The sequence below is a fragment of the Chinchilla lanigera genome, unplaced genomic scaffold (genome assembly GCF_000276665.1).
Source record: "Chinchilla lanigera isolate Chin_1 unplaced genomic scaffold, ChiLan1.0 scaffold00005, whole genome shotgun sequence".
In the NCBI taxonomy this organism is placed as follows: Eukaryota; Metazoa; Chordata; class Mammalia; order Rodentia; family Chinchillidae; genus Chinchilla; species Chinchilla lanigera.
The window spans coordinates 36566599-36581826 of NW_004955406.1; the positions used below are offsets into that span (position 1 = coordinate 36566599).

Sequence of the window (15228 nt, forward strand, 5' to 3'; positions counted from 1 at the left end):
TATATATATCTTTTGTTTTTGTTTTTAAAACAGGGTCTCACTATGTAGTTAAGTCTGGTCTTTATCTCATTATGCAGCCCAGGCTGGCCTCAAACTTTCAGGGATGCTCTTGCCTCAGCCTCCCAAGTGCTGGGATTACAGGCGTGCGCCATCACACACAGCTTCCCACGTACTCCATTTAGATTCCATAGTCTGTTACCGCAATATCATCTTTCCTAATCACCTAATCTCTCTTCTATTGTACTTGCTACAAATTCATCTAGGAAAATGCCAGCCCTGGAGAAACCCAGCCATCGCCTCTCCCATTTCTTGCGCATAAGAAATCAGACTCTGCTGGAGGTGATCAGAAGGGTAGTTAGGGTCATGGCCACGCACTTCATACAGGCCCTTAACACTAACCACTATACTGTGTTTCTCTTTTTAACTCTCTTTCCAACAATTTTTCCAGTAACTATTATTAATGACCATTTGAAACTTTCTCCACCACCCCTAAATTCCCACCACCCCTGTCCTTCCCCGACTGCTTCATCTCTTGCTGCCTAGGTGAGTGCTCTTCAGACCCCTTCGTCCACCCAGAGCACTGCCTTCCCTCCTGGCTCAAGGCCAGGGGGACTCACCCTCTGTGAGAACAAGCCCTCCTGTGGGCTTTGCATTCTCTTCCTTCATCAGCACTCACAACGCTTTTATGTTTTTTCTCACACCACACATTAATTCCAGCAAAAAGTCTGTCACCTTTAAAGGTTCTGCCTTCAAAGTATATCCAAAATCTAGCAATTTATTCTCATTACCCCTGCTACCACCTCACTCGACACAGTTGTCTCTAGAATAGCATTTTCTCTCCACTTTTGCCATGCCCTTACCCTTTATTCTCAACACAGTAACCTTCTGAGATAACTGAGCACATGACCTCTCCTGCTTTAAACCCTACAGTGTTTTCCATTCACTGTCTACGAAGCCCAACAAGACTTTACCAGTACTGTTCAAAAGAACTTCCTGTGATGATAAAAAATGATCTACATCTCACTGTCCAATACAATACTCACTAGCTACACATGGCCACTAAGACAGGAAATGTGGCTAGTGTCATTGAGGAAATGAGCTTTTCAATTTTCAATTTTTAATTGATTTGCTTATCAGAAGCCACTTGTAGTTACAGGTAACCGTATTGGAAAGCACAGCTCCAAGTGATCTATTCCCTATCTATATTATCCCTCTGTTAGTGTTAGTATCTAGATGGCCCCCTAAAGCCCCCTAAAGCTCCACTCCAAGGTGGAGCTTTTCAGAGGTGGCTGGATATAGGGTGTGTAAATATGGATTATGGGTATATGATAACTGGATCAGTCCACTGACTGGATTAGCCTGGTTCTGGGTGTGGCTGAATGGATTAACTGAAGACAGAAGACCCACCCCGTGTATGAGTAGTGCCAACCAATAGGCTTGCCGCCTGAATGGAATAAAAAGAGAAACAGAAGGTTGTGCTCACTGCTTTTCGACCTGCCCTACCATAGACTGTCTCTCCTCTGCCATGCTATCCTGCCTTGGAGACAGTGGATTATGGACAGAAGAATCCACAAACTGTGAGCTAAAATAAACCTCTCTTCCTTTAACTTATAGGTGTCAGTTATTTTGTACCAAAAATGAAGAAAGTAACTAAGACAATCTCCTTCTGTGTAAGCTTCCATCTCACTACTAAAGCTCCTTTAAAGTCAGGTAATGTCCCTCCTCTGCTCTATGGCTTCCCGTGTTACTCAAAATAAAAGCCGGGACTGAGAATATGGCTCAATGGAGAATTTGATCCAGTATGAGTAAGGCCCTGGGTTTGACTTCTAGGAACACACACACACGAAGTAAATTAAGAAAGAAAAAAGAAAGTCAAAGAATATCTTCATCTTTATCTACAGGGCTTTATATAACCTGGCCCTTCCAGGTCATAGTGGAATACACTAAGCATGCTGTTGCCTCAGGGCTTTTGCTCATACTGTTCCCTTGGCCTGCCCCAACATTCGTAAGTCCAGAGTTCTCTTCCTTCAGAATTCTGCTCCAGTGTCTTGTGATGACAAAAGTTGACCTAACCTTACCTAAAGTGAAAGTCTTATCAAAAACAGTACCTTGGGCCAGAGATATAGCTCAGTGGCACAATGCCTGCCTGGCAAGCACAAGGTCCTGAATTCGATTCCTGGTACCAAAAAAAAAAAAAAAAGAAAAAGAAAAGAATCCCCCCATAATAGTACCCTTCCCACCCTATCTCTATATGCTCTGCCTTTTCTTTATAGTACTTATCTCCATTTGATATATCACACGTTCGTTTATTGTCTCTCTTCCCAGCAGGGGCAGGGTCCCTGTTTTGTTCACAGCATTACCCTAATACCTGACACAGTGTTCAATTTAAAACAGGCACTACAAAACAAACTAAGCTGCAATTGATAAATAAGGATGGCCTCACGTTACTGAAGACTACTTATAAGTCTTCACCCTTTAGTGTGATTCTGTACTCTCTAGTAACTATTCCCTGAGGAGAGGCTGAGTGTTGGGTTCACTCTTAGTATCACAAGTACATGAGGGCCTCTGGGTGCTTGAGCTCTATTAGCTGTATTTTGCTTGATTTATTTATTTTATTTTTCTTGCAGGTCTGGAGAATCAAACCTAGTCCTACACTCTACGATAGACTATATCCTCAGTTCCTTTTTTTTATTTTATTTTGAGACAGAGTCTCACTAAATTGCCCAGGCTGACCTTCAACATGGAGTCCTTCTGCCTCAGTCTCCTGAATTGCTGGGATTATAGCTGTGCACCACTACACCCAGCTCAATTAGTTTTAGTTATGACCATAAGCAATCTCACAATATGCAAACTAGGAAGTTAAATAAGTGAGAATGACCTTTACTTTGCTTCTCATGATGGGATTTTCGTAGTCCATACAAAATCCTTCCTAAGGCAGATACAAAAATGTGCATTAAAGTGACCACATAATTTCATTATTAATTATCTCTACTGACTCTATGACTTCATAGGAGAAAATGAGAATTACTACTTTTGTAACAGAGTAAATGAAAAAACCATTTTTTTGGTACCAGCAGTCGAACTCAGGACCTTGCATTTGCCAGGCAGGTGCTGTGCAGCTGAGCTATATCCCTGGCCCCATGAAAAATTACTTAACAAAAAGTAAATTTTCCCCTACCTTCCTTCATTTCTTTCTTCAATACTGGGGATTGAGATTCAGTACTTTGCAAGCACTCTATCCTGATCTATATCCCCAGGCCTTTTTAAATTTTATTTTGAGACAGGGTCTCACTAAATTGCCCAACTTTCAATCCTCTCCCTCAGTCTCCTGAGCTGCTGTTCGCAAGCCTGTACCACTACAGGCAACACTCCATTTTCATCTTGCTCCTTCTTACCAAATTGCTGTTAGATTTTCAAAATGCTTTGCTAAATAAAATACTGTTGGCCTTCATGTTTGAAAATGATGCTGCTGAGAGTGCTATTATTTATGCTAGAATTTTTACAGTCAGCAAATAAAGCAATGGTAGTAAATTTGAGACCAGTTTCACAGGATGGATCAACTTCCTCTTAACCTGCTGGACAAGGGTGAATCTTTTCCTATGTTTGACATACTAACAAGGAGCAGAGGTGGAGCGTGGCGGTGCATGCCTGGAACCCTAGCACTGGGGAGGCAGAGGCAGGAGGACTGCTGCAAGTTTGAGGCCACATAGTTCCAGGACAGTCTGAACTACAGAGTGAGACCCTGTCTTAAAAAAAAAAAAAAATCCAACACAAAAAACTAATGAGGAGCAGGGACGGCCCAAGTAAATTCAAGTCACAGTTAGTCAAAATGATTTTTGACATGGGTTCTTTTATGTATGCCATGGAGTCTTTTGGTGAAAATGCCACACTGTAAGTATCAGCTTGTGTTTTTATACCCTGTTCTTTTCCATTGGTGCCTGAGAGAAGCACCAATGAATAGGGAAACTATCCCTGGCCACAAAAAGGTAGTAATTCACTGAACAGAGAACTGAAAGAACTGCAGGGATGTTGGAGCTTCTGTTTCCAACACCTCTGCCTGTCAGAGGTAGAAACCCATTCAAGCAATTTGTTGCAAAGCACAGATCGGTGACAGAGTGGGGACCGAGGCATCCTGACTTTGCTGTAGTCAGGGCATTTTCACCAAAATCCAACGATGGTCCTTCAATTGGTTTGGCAGTGTGTGTGGGAAGGAAACGAGGAAGAGAGAGAAAGAAGGAGGGAGGGAGGAAAGGAGAGGCAAGAGAGAAAAAGAGGATTTCTACAGAAGATCTGTATCCAACTGTTTTGATGCTATTCAGTTACACATTTGCAAATTACTTTTCAAAATTACTTCTCTCAAAATACCTAGACGCCTGGCCACAGACTCCTAACCTAAAGCTAAAATAGGCACCTTGATCAACTCACCCTGTGACTTTAACCATTCAGCAGCACTTGACTGCAGCGATAGATATCTTTGCCAAAAGAAATATGAACAGCTCTGGGAAGTGATTACAGAATTGGAATTGGTCCAAAGTGCAAAAGTGATGGCTCTGTTGTCTGGAATGTCTCAGGGCCAGGACATTTTTCTCAACAAGTCAACTCTACATAATGAAAACAATTAGAAGAAAATCAGATGTGCGCAGAGGTTCTCTGCCTAATACGGGAATAATAATTAACTGCCAAAAATGTAAGCACTGGCTCACGGCTGATGATTCACCTTTAAATTGGGCAAAGTAAAAGGCCAAACCTTTTGTAAAGCAACTTACAATGTGTATCACGAGTCATAAAAATGTCTGTTCCCGTTGACACAGTAATCTTATTGCTGAAAACTAATCGCAAGGAATGATCCAAAGGAAAAGATGCTAGAAGAGGAGTGTGGTGATACACGTCTATAATCCCAGCACTCTGGGAGGCTGAGGCAGGAGAACTCAAAGTCTGAGCACAGCCTGGGCAACTCAGAGACTTACCAAGACCTTGACTCAAAATTTAAAAAAATAAAATGAAAACAGCCAGGGTTGTAGCTCAGTGCAAAAGCCCTGGGCACAACCCCAATCCCAAGTAGCAAAAAAATAAAAAAAAGCTGTAGAATCAGAATCAACCTAAATGCCCAGTAATAGATGAAATGTTAATTGTGGTACATCTTCCTAATGAAATATTACAGTCATTAAAATGAATTATGAATATTGTCACAACACAGAAAAAAAAGAGGGCAGTGTCAAATAATACGTGCATTATGACTATAATCATGCTCAAATATATTTGCATGGAGAAAAAAACAGCATTATGGTGTTTCTTTTGCCTTAACTTTTTATAATGTCAATCTATTTTAATAATTTAAAAAGGAAACAGTATACATAATGTTTGACTTTCCTCTTTATATAATAAACCAGCACATAAATACTTTTTAAATTATCAAAAGTTCATTTAAAGGCTTTGTCCTTGAAAACTTGGGCAGTGTGCTTGCCCAGTGTTTACAGGCCGGAATGCTCCTTTCAGCTTCAAGCCTCTGCCCTCGGAGCGCAGTCAGATCAGGAAGGCACAGGGCTCTGCCTCTACAGCACTCCTAGCTCAGGCCCTCCCCTCAGGAAACTGGCCCTGGCACATGACTTATATATTCATTATGTATCAGAAATATACTACTAAAAAATAAGTAAGAAATTGGCTTTGAGGATCTGGGTCCCAAGTTGCTACTATTTCTTGGTAAAACTTGGTTTTTTAATACTGCTGGGTTCACCTTCTGAAACCTTCCCTGTTTTTCTGGAAGATACATAAATTCTTTCTAGATGGACTTTGGGCCTGGACAAAAAGGCAGGAAAATATGCAGTTGGGAGGCCTTTGTTTTGGTGCTTCTTGAAAATATTTTTTCTCACACCTCATGCATCTAGGAGCAACTGTCTGCTGGACACACAGATCTCCCAGAAAGGTGAGGAGGCTGCCTTTCTTGCGTCTGTGTGCTACTAGAGTCAACCATCCCCATAAATAGAGCAGGCAATGAGCCTTAACCTTGAATACAGACTCTGCCTTCACAAAGGTATCAGTCATTCATGTGTATGCACGAAAGGACACAGCTTTCATTATAAAAAGCACTTCAAAAGGGAAAGAACTACTAACTTCTACTACAGATTTGTTTCCCTGTCTCTGGACCACAATGCTGACAGAATCTCTGAAATCTGGCTAGGGCAATGGAGCTATGGCTAAGCAATGCTTAGTGAACTCATACAAGTCCTTCCTGTATGTCAGTAAATAGTCAGGAAGGAAAACAGGGTCCATTTTCATTATTGATATATGTGAATTACAGTGTTTCAAATGAATGCTCCTGTCTATAATTGTTCAAAGGGGAAATTTTTATTTTTACAAGTTTCCTGATTTTTAAAAAAATCTCTTAAGCTTTTTCTAAACCATCATACCTATGTTGCTTAAAAATTGTTAAGACCTTGGGTCAAGGAGACACTCACATTGGCTTTCACAGAAAATGCGCTTCTCTACACTAAAATGGCCACTTAAGCAAGAATGTGGAAATGATTTATCTCACAATGTTTAGAGTTGGATCCTCACTTCAGCTATGTCATGACTGCACAATCAGTCAGGGGCTGGTAGTTATATGCTCCTAAACAAAGAAAAGCACTCTAATGGCCCAAAGAGCCAGGAACCTAACATACTAAAATTACCTTAATAAAAGTTAAATTACCCACATCCCAAAGAATAAAAAATCACTGACAATAATAATGTTTAAGTGTTGAGAACAGCAGAACATAAAATAGATCTATTTACATCACATAAAAGTTTTTTCCAAAATTGGTGTTAGGTTAAGCAGTGATATTAACAATATACTAGCATAAAGAAAGGGAGAGGGGCCAAGTAGAATAACCAGGGGCTAAAACTACCAGAGAGCAGAGATCGATGTTAATTGTTCATCAGGACAATTTCAATATCCCCAGGACTTAAAAGATACTCAAGAAATATTTGTTGAATGAATGAATGAATGCACAAATAAGTGAACAGAGCTCATCAAAATAACAACACATCTTGGGCGGTTAAAATTATAGAGCCAGGCATGCTTGCCTTAACAAGTCAGAAGAGTAAAATGTTTGCCACATGCTGTACTTAAACATTGGGTGTTAAAACTGTGTATGGATCCTACATTTAAAATATGGTTGTACGTGAGCAGAGCCAGTTGGGGCCATACAAAAAGACTGACTTTGAAGAGTCAATCATGTTGGAGCTCCAAAAGTTTCTTGGTCAAACTGACAGAGAAGTTTTGAGCACCCACTTCTCTTCAGTACTCCTTAATCTCCTTTACTAACTGACCCCTCCAATTATGTATACTAATTGGGCTCAGAGGCTGCTTCTAGCAGCATTAGGAAATGAGACACAGTTGCAGACACATCTTAACTCTTCCTTGAGCAACAATCCAATGTGCACCCCACCCCCGTTCTTCACTAGCTTATTACCCTGTGTTCATCTTTTGTAACATTTATCACAATCCAGTTATCTTGTTGTTTGCTATTAACACTAGAATGTTACCTCCAGGACAGCAATAGCCTTGACTGTCTTACTGTATCAGTTTCTTAGTTCATTACTGTAGTACAGCACCTGACACAGTGCCTGGTATCTAGAAGCTATTCACATTTCTTAAATGAATGAGTGACTAAATGAACACTAGGTTCAAAGATGATACAAATAGTTTATTGCTGGCTCAGGAAGGTAAGTAAAAATATCTGCCTTCTGCTCTAAGGTGTTATATAATACAAAATTCTGTTTTTAAAAAAGGTGAAGTAAAAGGCTATGTAATTGACATATTATGTGTGGACAAATGATCCAAGTCATCTCATTTCCAAGTCCTCTCATTTAGATGAATGATCCAAGTCCTTAGATAGATTCTAAGAAAGATTCTGATAGTTTAAAGTTCAAACTGCTCTCAAATTTAAGGGGACTACTTTTCTGAAAATATGCTTCTTTTTTAAAAAAAATAAGATATTAAATACAGTAAGATCCAGCTATACAACCATCTGCTACTCAGTTTAACAAATACTTGTTTCCTACTGTACTTCTTATCCTTGCTATAGTAAAAACACACAATTCACTAATTCTAAACTGAATTTTTAGAGATGCAATCAATGACATTTCAATTTCATTTTCCCTTAACCTAGCACTTTTAACATACTCTACTTCTTATTATATCTGGTTCTCAGGAAAATATTTTACTTAAAGGGGTTTTTTCATCAGCAGTAAGTATGAAATCGGATCTAGACCGCTCAGATTTTACTGCTGATTCAATCCTAGCTTAACTAATTGCAGTGCATTCACTTCGCATTCCCTGAATTATTACATGGTTTTACAACAGTCATGTTCTTTGAGTGTATTACACCTATGGTATAAATCTATTTTGACTAATCTTATAGAAAAGGGATTGTGTTGGTATTAATCCACACAAGTCACTGAATAAGCAACCTCAACAACCCAGATGAATACACATCAGCTCAGGGCTGGGGATTTAGCTCAGTGGCAAAAGCGCCTGCCTGGCAAGCGCAAGGTCATGAGTTCGGTTCCCGGTACCGGAGAAAAACCAAAAAAAAAAAAAAAAAAAAAAAAGAAAGAAACACATCAGCTCAACCTCCTTGCACTACATTCAGACACATACACATTGATATTCCATAGTACTTTCATGGTAATTCAAAGCCCAGCTAAAAACTGAGGAAAGAATAAATGTGAATATTCACTTTCAGGTGTTTACTTTCCCCACCTTCTTCAAACATTAGATTCAATATAATAAATAAGACTTTTTGCCTATATCAATAATCATTTCAAAATCAAGTATAGCACAGATAGATATTAACTTAGTTGGTTTTGCTTTTGTACAAGTATTACAGCAACAGTAACAGAGATCAATATAAAAGAAAATTACCCATAACTGATACTGCACCAATACTTCATTTCTATCCATATATGCATATAATTTCAAATTACATGTGCCATGTAGGGTTTTGTCCTTTTTGTTTTATATATGTCCATGTTAGACACTTCATATTTATAATTTTCGGTGACTAACCATGCCATCTGTTAAACTTCTATAATTTTTATAGCCCTTCTGTGGGATTTCTTTTGTTTGGGGGAGACCAGGATAAATAACATTACATCTCACTAGATTTTAAAATAAATTCTTCGGGTATGATTAACAAGTCAAAGAATATGAACATTTTCACTTATGATTATATTTAAACTAGGATTTAAAAGTTCATTCTCAGAAGCTCAGTATTAGTGGGTGTTCCAGGAAATACATAAATATAATTAAAATGCTATATTTTTTTTTATTTGTTAAAATAGGAGTCATATTCAATGACATGTGGGTCCAGTCCAGGAGTGTGTGGGAAGTTTTGGTTCCTTGTGACAGAGAGAGATTAAGAGGTGGGTCCCCAAAACATTTTAAGTTTTCTTAGCATCATTTTAGAGTAACTGTTCATAAAATTATTTAAGTGAATATTCTGTTTAGAAACCAGATTTTAAGATGTCAGATATATGCTCTCATGACAAGTAGATCACTCATTTTGTTCCCACTGTAGTACCAGGGCCTCAGATAGATCCAGGCAGCTATTAGGTACCATTTGTTGAGTGAATCTATTTAACGACATCTAAGAAGACAGGGCAATTTGAACTCACTACGGATGTGTACGTTGGGCAAAAACTGCTTCTTTTCTATTCAGAGAATCTAATTTATTGGTCTATGAACAGATGTCTTCATCAGAACCCATTTCACAGACAGAAGATAACCACAGAGCATTAACTACTAGGCCCTTTGGGGGAAGGGGGGTTCAAACCCTAACTCTTTTTTTGAGGGGCCACCAATGACACACTTAACTTCATAATGATTGTTTCATACAGATTGTCTCCCTGATACATATCCACACTCTTTACTGATGTTTTATGTGTGCCTATTCCCTGAAGGATCAAACTCCATACAAGGATATTAAATAAATTTATAGGAAGAAATAAAGAGAGAAAAAAACATGGGAAGAAATATAGATAACTATTACAAGAATATTGCAAGACCAGTCAACATATCCTTGAGGAAACAACAGCAGTCTTTCGTTTTGCTTTGTTTTTTTTTTCAAACAGTCTTGCTATGCAGTTCAGGCTGGCCTTGAGCTCACTTTATAGCCCAAGCTGGCCTCAAACTCACAACGATCCTCCTGCCTCAGCCTCCTGAGTCCTGGGATTACAGGTGTGCGCCACCCGGCTAGCAACAGTAGTCTCATGGCAAACCTTACCGCACATGACTTAGGAGGCAAATGTGACTCATCAAGCTAGCCATATAGCACAGAGGGCTTCGATGAAATCTAAACTAACAAGGATGCCAGAAAAAGGCAATTCAACAGACTGTAGGGATCGGGGGCTTTATTCAATTATCTTACAATTTGTTCATGGCTTCTACTTACTAAAAGGTGGTCAGTAGTGGCAGTGGAGTTCCATGTAAACTATCTTTATGAAAATAATGTACTTTTTAGATTTTCTAGAAAGGATTCCAGAAATAGAATGCCTAAGGATTTAAGTAAACTTTGCCCTTTTCTCAATTCCATGAAGACTTCTCCTCAGTTAATTTCACCAAGCACTGAATAGTTTCATGGGCGAAACATCATTTTCTGTATATGTAATATTCAAGCACAGTCTTTTGATAACAGTTGAATGCTAAATTCTGAATCAAAATAAATGTGATGCTGTGGCTTCAGCACTGACTAAGACTGCAGTGAAATGCCAAATACACACATCACCTAAAGCTACAAGGACTCAGAGTGCTCCTTTACCCCTGGAGGCAACCGTAAAGGCAGCAGATGTTAAAGAATGCAACAATTATAACATCTATTAAAGACCGGGTCATACATAAATAAAATGAATTTCTACCATATAACGTAATATTCATGTAGTTAAATACAATACAATTAAGTCTTTCTTTAAAAATTTGTTTTCCTTAATTTAAAAAATATAGTTCAGTGGTATAGTACCCCTGGGGATTGAACCCCAGTACAGGAAAAAAAAAAAAACTATAGCACACATCACCAAACACAGAACCATTCTAGAACCAGTCTAGAGTTTGGAAAAATCCTATCCAGCATGTAAGGACAATGGGTTACTGTGTCATCTCTCTTTAGAAAGAGCAACATAAAAAAAAAATTAAAAAACTAAATAAAAAAAAAAAGAACAGTATCTCTGGTAACAATTTGAGTCTAGCTGGGTAAGATGTTTTCATATTAGCATATGAACAAAAGACCTATCCATTATCTTGAAAGTGAGTTTAAATTTCACTTTCATTTTAAATAGAGTGAATAATATTCCAAGTAATTGATAAGTGTTTAAACACACTGTATATTAGCTTATTTTAAAATAGGGTATTCTAAATAAAGTAACCATGTATTAATATACTCTATAACTTCACATCAATATGCTTTTAAAACATTTCTGATACTAACATTTTATGAAATTTAAGCCATCTTACCTTTGTTGTTTTTTTGGAAAGGTGTTACTTCTTACATGTACAGGTATCACTGCAGAAAAATTACAATGTACAGTACAAACAAGCAAAAAACTTAAAAAACACATAATTCCATCACCCAGATATGTTATTAACCTTTCAGACTTTTTTCCTACTCACACATTCTTCCAAAATGAAAAAAGCAATTATTCTATACTTTATTTTACAGCCTCTGTTTTTCAAACTGAATAAAAGTTGAACATCTTTCCAAGTTTGGAAGATTACTTTTAATGACTGCACATTATAGAAGTAGAATGAGTTAGTAAATCTGTCTGGACATTTAGTTTCATTTTTCACTATTATGAGTATAATATTATACTATTTCACTATAATATTATACTATTCACTATTATACTATTTCACTATAATATTATACTATAAATATGTACTATAGTATATATTATACTATAATATTATACTATAAATATGTACTATAGTATATATTATACTATAATATTATACTATTTCACTATTATGAGTATAACACTAAGAAGAATATGTTTGTTTGTTGTTGACTATATTGCACCATCTTCTTATAGAGAAAACCCTAGAACTGTAGCATTGGTTCAAGGGCTCCATGTATATTTTAAGACTTTTGATATAAACTGACCTCTAGGAAAGCTGGCAGTATATGAAAGTTTAGGCCACATTTTAAGGAGTGTTACACTAGTGATACATTTAACTTCAAGGATAAGTCAAAAATGTATGAAGATCAATTAACAAAAGATATATAGTCAATAAATAGAAAACAGCTCTCAAAGTATTCACAAAGTGCTGACCAAAATGACTGCATTTCCCTTTATCAAATTCTTAGAACAGTATCTACAGTGGACATAAGATAACCATTTTCATATATTGCAAGTGGGTAAGTTTTGGAGGCCAACATAGTAAAAGCCTTAAGAAGTTCCAATCCATTTAACCTACTGTATTTTACTTATTGGATTTGTACTAAAATAATCAGATACAGGGATAAATTAATCAGAGACAGAAATAAAGAGACTACGGGATGCAAAAGCACTCATAGTGTTATAGATTTCATTATCGTAACAGTAAAGAATTCACCAACAATCAGTAACAGAGTACCAAAGGAATAAAGTAGGATTGCAAAACTACACAAATAATAAAAAGGATAAAAATACATATGAATAGGGAAAACCAGCAGTAAATACAACAACACGTTAAATGCTTAAGGGCTGAATGTCTTTTTTTTTTCTTTTTCTGTCTTTTTCTCTTTCCCTCCCTCCTTCCCCTCTCCCTCTCTTTTTCTCTTGGATCTTCCAACTTCTTAATAAATATGGTACACAAAAAAGAAAGAAAAATGTGTGCGGTCAGCCAGGCGTGGTAGCACGTTTCTGGCAATTTGGGGAGCTGAGGCAAGAGGATTGAAAATTTGAGCACAGCCTGGACAACTACTCTGTCTCAAAATAAAAAAAATGAAAACAGCTGAAGATGTAGTTCAGAGCAAAGGCATGGGGCCAATCCCATTACAACCCCCCCCAAAAGGTATTCAGTTGAACTTTGTTTCTTAAAATAAAAATGCAATTAAATCTTCATTAAGCAGTTTTATCTTCAGCACCTTAGCTTATACTGTTAATGGAAATTGTTCACCAAAGGATTAGAACTTAAAGTATTTTGCTTTAAATTCTGTCCTAATTTCAGGATAGTTCATGAAAAAGTTAAAAATTTGTCTTTAGGATAATTTATATTAGCTTTTAACAGCATGGTAACTTTGCAACTGAAGACCTATCTATGGACTATGGAAACAAAAGACGTCTCCCTCAAAAAAGACAAGAGTGCTGCAGAAAAGAATTTGTCATTTATTAGAAACAGTGCAAGAAAAGGAAATGGGAATGACGAGTTCTGAATTATTTGTTTGTTCATTCAAAAGCATTAAGAACCTAAGTATTCAAGTAAAAACTAGGGTCACACACAGCTTTTTTTTTCCTCCAGAAGAAATAAAGTCAAGACAAATGTGTGTAAGCCCTCCTCCAGTTCAAAGAAGTGATCCTCTTCATCTCCTAGAACAGTGTTTTCAAGTTATAAGTTGTTTTCTACTGGGTCCCAGCTAACGCTATCTATCTATTTATTTATTTATTTATTTATCTATCTATTTATTGTTGAGACAGGGTCAATTCATGATTTGTATATAAGTGATGTGAATAAATTTCTTACTGTGGGGATCATGAGGAAAAAGTGAAAGTTTCAATAAAACAATAATAAACTATTCTTTCCCATCACCATTCAAAACTTTAATTCCCAGATCAAGTTTTCCTGGAAAGTATGAAAAACTAACTTAGGGCAGAAGAATTTTGTAATTATGCCATAACCCAAACATAAACCTCTAAGTTTTGAGCTGCTCAGAATCACAGGTGTTGGCAGTATGGCCACACTAAACACTGGTCCACTTCTTAGTGCTTAAGCAGCCTGCTGCCACCACAAACCTCAAATCCTCCACCTTCCTATCCACATGCCTCTCTCCCATTTAAAGCCTCTCCTTGTGTCCGCTGGGATTCGTATTCCACAAACTCTCCTACAACCTCAGGCTCCTCATATTACCTTCAACCTCCTGTCCCCACAGTCATCCCACAAAAAAGCTATTCTTGCACACATTTAACAAACATTTCTTGAGTCTCCCAAGTGCCTGGAAAGTGCGAAGTACCACAAATGTCATAATGAACAAGACGGCCAGATGCAGTGTTTGAAGTGGCTTTGGGCTTGCCTTGCAGAAGCAGAGGAAACCCGAGTGTGAGGAAAGTAGAGTGCTTTGTGGGAAGAGGAGGCAGGAGAGAGGCTATGCAGGCCCCATAGAAAGTGGGAATTTTGTTCCAGGAACAGTCGGAAGCCTCTGCTGCAATCTGAAGTTTAAAGCAGGGAATGATGTGTAAATGATTCTAGAGGGAAATGGATTATATGATGACAGAAATGAAAATGGCAAAGACACTTGAGAAGTTAAAAAAGTCTGAACATGAACTAATGGCAGTTTGGCCCTAGGCTGTGACAAGACAAAAAGAGAACTGATTGGAAATATGTTCTTGAGGTCAATGAATAGATTGTCCAATAGACTAAAATGGCGAGAATTAACACTTGGGAGCTGGGGGCAGAGCTCAATGCTAAAGCACTTGTCTACAATGCTTGTGGCCCTGAGTTTGATCTTTGGTAAGGCGAAACAAGAGGAGAGGGGGGTGTAGAAGGGAAGAGGGAAGGAGAGTTTGCGGGCAGGCAAACTAGGACGGGGAAAGCCTGGAGTCAGTGTCCTCCTGTCATATACCTCCTTTCTTTACCCTCACAACACATTTCTGTAAATTTCATAGCATTTATATTTCTTTCATGTACTTATTAATATATATTAAGCAAGAATAATGCTAAGATAAGAAGCATCAAGTGTTTCTATAAATTGTCATGCTTTGGAGAAACAAAATGAGGAAGGTGGTAATATTTATGCTGAATTTCTTTATATTCATCTTTCTAATGAAAACTACAAAATAATCTAAAAAGATATAAAAAATGATCTATTTTTGATCTTATAAAATTTGTTTCTTACAAAAATAAAACTTTCCTAGTGTGCAAATCCAAACATTAGCATTAGCACTACAAACCGTACACAAGAAAATTACAAACAAGGGGCTGGGGATTTAGCTCAGCGGCAAAAGCGCTTGCCTGGCAAGCGCAAGGTCGTGAGTTCGGTTCCTGGTACCGGAGAAAAA

The 15228-nt window shown here is 37.6% G+C and overlaps 1 long non-coding RNA gene across 1 annotated transcript in view; it reads right to left on the reverse strand.

Moving 5' to 3' along the window:
- LOC102003089 overlaps nucleotides 1–15228 on the reverse strand; it is a 112813-nt gene that overhangs the window by 93899 nt on the left and 3686 nt on the right. Inside the window, exon 2 of the long non-coding RNA XR_001236832.1 lies at nucleotides 11489–11537. This is a non-coding gene — a long non-coding RNA (uncharacterized LOC102003089). The remainder of the gene's footprint in view (nucleotides 1–11488; nucleotides 11538–15228) is intronic.